Here is a 3,483-nt window from a genome sequence, read left to right as displayed (position 1 = left end):
CAACGAAAAAAATTCATGTACATCACGTCATGTTTTCGTCATAAAAGAACCTCGTATAGCTTGTCATCGTCATTAAAAAAGGGGCGTTAACGAAGTATTTTCGTCATAGTCATCAGTGACGAAAACAACACTGGTTGTGACTGATATTTCAGTCCCAGGTTGTCTCCTGAACACCACCAATTGGGCAAGGGCGCGCAGGAAAGCCTGGGGTCTTCTATTTTTACAGTATAGAAAGGCTAAATATCAAATTGAAACAGTGTTTTATATCATGAATATACAGGGTTGGTGCTGGTTCTGGTAGGGAAACCACAACATAAAGATGTCCTTAATTAGTCCCACAATGGGGATATTTGCAATATGGCATATGATGGCCTAACAGGGCCACCGCCCAGAAAGGAGTAACGCAGAACTTTGTAATACTGTCACTCCCTGACCAGTTCGTTGTTCCTGCAGAGCCAAACTTTGACTCAGACCCACAAATTTGAATTACAGATAGTGGACAATGGAGAACTCCCCCAGTCAGTCATCATGTTCAACTTCCATAGAAACTTCACATACATTTATTAGATTGCCAAACTAATTGGAAACTACATCACCAGAACACCACAAGTGGGCTCTGTTATTGTACTTAAAGATGCATCTTACAAACCTGTGTTCTCCAAGGCCAGCTGGTCCATAGTCTTAAGTTATTTCTTCGCCAACATCAATGTCTCGGAGCGCAAACAGACAGAGGTGTGGTCTGTCCTCTGTTGTCATCTTCTTCATTTTACAGTTGGGGTGCATGTGGTCATCATTAACCAGTCTTCCCAGACTGCCATCTTCTTGAGCTGCATCAACACTTAAAATAGATTAAAAAAAAAAAAAACAATTATTCAATCAATGTCAGAAATTAATCTTTGAGACAATCTTGTGTACACAAAACATAAAAATAGGAAATCCACAATTTTTAAATCTAAATCAAATCATACAAGAAATTTCTATTGGAATCAGACCCTATTAACAGCTTGTCTTTGAGACTTCATGATCTATATTTTCATTTGTACAGATTCAACGCATGAATAAAAGTAATTATACATTTTTGCTTAGAGAATGATTTTTCCCCTAACACTTATGGGATGAGTATGTGTTTATTTTTTTAAATAAAAACAAAAATAAGATAACATCTCAATCTTTGCCTCACCTCCAAGTTTTTTCTTGCCGGCGGAAGTCAAACAAAAAGACAGTGCCTCTTCCATCCATCTTCCTGCGTTGAGATTCATCAGAATCTATCAATTTTCCTCTGTACTCCATAATAAAGAATAAAGTCGTCTTTCCTGAAAGGGGCCTTGGTAAATACTCCTCGACCTAGTTAACAGGGAAATCAAGTTAGCTTCGTCATATTTTTAAGCACACAAATAAGGAGTCATCATATTCATTTGGGCCACTATACTAATGTAGGGTGGTTTGAAACATTGCTTCTTGTGAGGGATAGAGCAGAGCCCTTCTTTATGATTTTAAAGGAACAGACCAGCCAAAATTCATTTTCCAGCATTGCATTAGCCAGTATGTATTAGGACTGAAAGTACAAATGTCAATTGCACCTGGTTACGTAAAAAAAAAAACTTTAAGATTATTTAGTTTCAAAACAATGACATACACTGTACACAGTCATATTGGATCGCGTCACGTGATCTCTGTGACGTATTACGTGCTTTACACTAGACTATCAATATCGGACTTGTTCACCGGTCTATTGTGGTATAAAAATGCCGGAGGGCGTCATCAAGTACAGCCTTAATTTAGATAGAACTCCTACCATCAGGTTTCACACTCACTGAAATAACTTGAAACTGACAAAAGTGGCAAAAGAAAAGGTCAAGACACTCTTAATGTAAAATAACCACTTAAAAAACGATGTCAGCTTGGTTATCAGAAAACAATAATATATCTTAGCAAAAGCGTTAACATCATACCTTTAAATTAGTTTATATACTTCGCTTCTAACTCTGCAGTCTTGTCCAGACCCTTGACTGCATGTTCAATAGTATCCTGCTTTGGGGACTTCCTGCATCTCAGGGAAGGCATTGTTTATTCTATAAAGAAAAAAGACAGTATTGTGTTGAGAATTATTAATACTATGGGCTAAATGGAGTTTTAACAATATCAGTGTAAGAAAAATAAATTATAAATTAAAAAAATATCAATTCCTCCATCCCAATTAACGATTTCAACCATAATAGTTTATATTGAAGTTTAAACAACAGACACAGACAGATTTATGCAGTGTGACTACAAAAATCTTACCAAAATTGCATTCACAGTAACCTTTGCTTTAAGAATCATGTAATTAACCAGTGAACATCGTGTCTTACACAAAAATTAATGACAGAAATTATCATGGTACTTGCATTCTGTGGTTCTATAACAAAAGTGCAAGCTGTTAGCTCCGCAAAGCTAATGCAACAAGCTAGCGTCCCTCGTGCTCACATTCAATGCAAACCTGACCACCGGATGACAATACGCGTCGGTTTAGTTCTTTAAATGAGTAAAAGCACCATGACGTTTTATAATTATTCAATGCTTAACTGGAGCTCGTCAATTATGTCGATGTAGGAGCACATGTTTGCTAGGCCAGTGTTGTAGGCCCACATCCATGGTGCTACTTTGTATAGTGTTTTCCACACAACTATCTCTAACTATGAACAAATGCACTCGACGCATGTTTTGAAAAAAACCCAACGAAAAACACTTACCTCTCCGTTTCAACAGCAGTTCGAACTTCGAAGTGGTGATATTCTCCAGCGTTAAGCACCTGCTCGAACTGCGAGTAGGTCAAATTCAACAGCGTCTTTTTTCTGTCTTAATAAGGACGCGATGAGAGGAGGAGCGCTTGCCTTTTCGTCAGCACGCCCCGCGCGGGTGGTGCTGCTTTATCACTCTCTATCTGTGCCCGCCCGCCGGCACGTCGATAGAAAAATAATATTCCTTCAAACATTACTTTCATCTTCTTAACGTTTTGTAGTGAATTTAACAGGTTCACCACTTTTTTCAAATACACCAATGGAAAACAGGTCTTAATTGAGGAAACATACAAAGAGCGTCTCACAAACACCTTATGATGAGCAATGTAATTTGATCACGTTTTTTGTCACTGCCTGGACGTTGGGTTCACTGGCCTGGTGGCAGTGGCTTGTAGACACTGTCACTGAGTGGGAACGGATCTCAAGGTGGGTCAAACTAACCCAAGCAGTGGATCGGTCCGTTTTTTAAATTTATTAATTTTTTTATTTTATGTATTTATTTATTATTTAATACAAGGGCTTCGGCTCACTACCAGTGGGCGGGACCAAAGAATTTGGGTTTCCTTTGAGCTAGGAGGCAGTCAAAGGCAGTCCAATCCCCGGCAACATAAAGCGCCTAGCTCTGGGGACATGGAATGTCATTTCTCTGGTAGGGAATGAACCCGAGCTGGTGTGTGACTAGACCAGTGGTTCTCAATTATTT

At 38.7% G+C, this 3,483-nt stretch overlaps 1 long non-coding RNA gene across 1 annotated transcript; it reads right to left on the bottom strand.

The window, feature by feature from the left end:
• Positions 1-1,247: 1,247 nt before the first annotated feature.
• LOC148315529 (uncharacterized) lies at positions 1,248-2,876 on the bottom strand. Its single transcript, XR_015840852.1, has 3 exons — positions 2,733-2,876; positions 1,953-2,072; positions 1,248-1,344 (listed from the first exon to the last, which is right to left on the bottom strand). It is a non-coding gene; the product is annotated as an uncharacterized LOC148315529 (long non-coding RNA).
• Between the last annotated feature and the right edge of the window lie 607 nt (positions 2,877-3,483).

This window comes from Idiotropiscis lumnitzeri, unplaced genomic scaffold (genome assembly GCF_059441095.1).
Source record: "Idiotropiscis lumnitzeri isolate Australia: NSW breed Sydney's pygmy pipehorse unplaced genomic scaffold, RoL_Ilum_1.0 HiC_scaffold_112, whole genome shotgun sequence".
NCBI lineage: Eukaryota > Metazoa > Chordata > Actinopteri > Syngnathiformes > Syngnathidae > Idiotropiscis > Idiotropiscis lumnitzeri.
The sequence above is the reverse complement of the archived record's forward strand: the minus strand, read 5'-3'. Positions and strand labels throughout refer to the sequence as shown.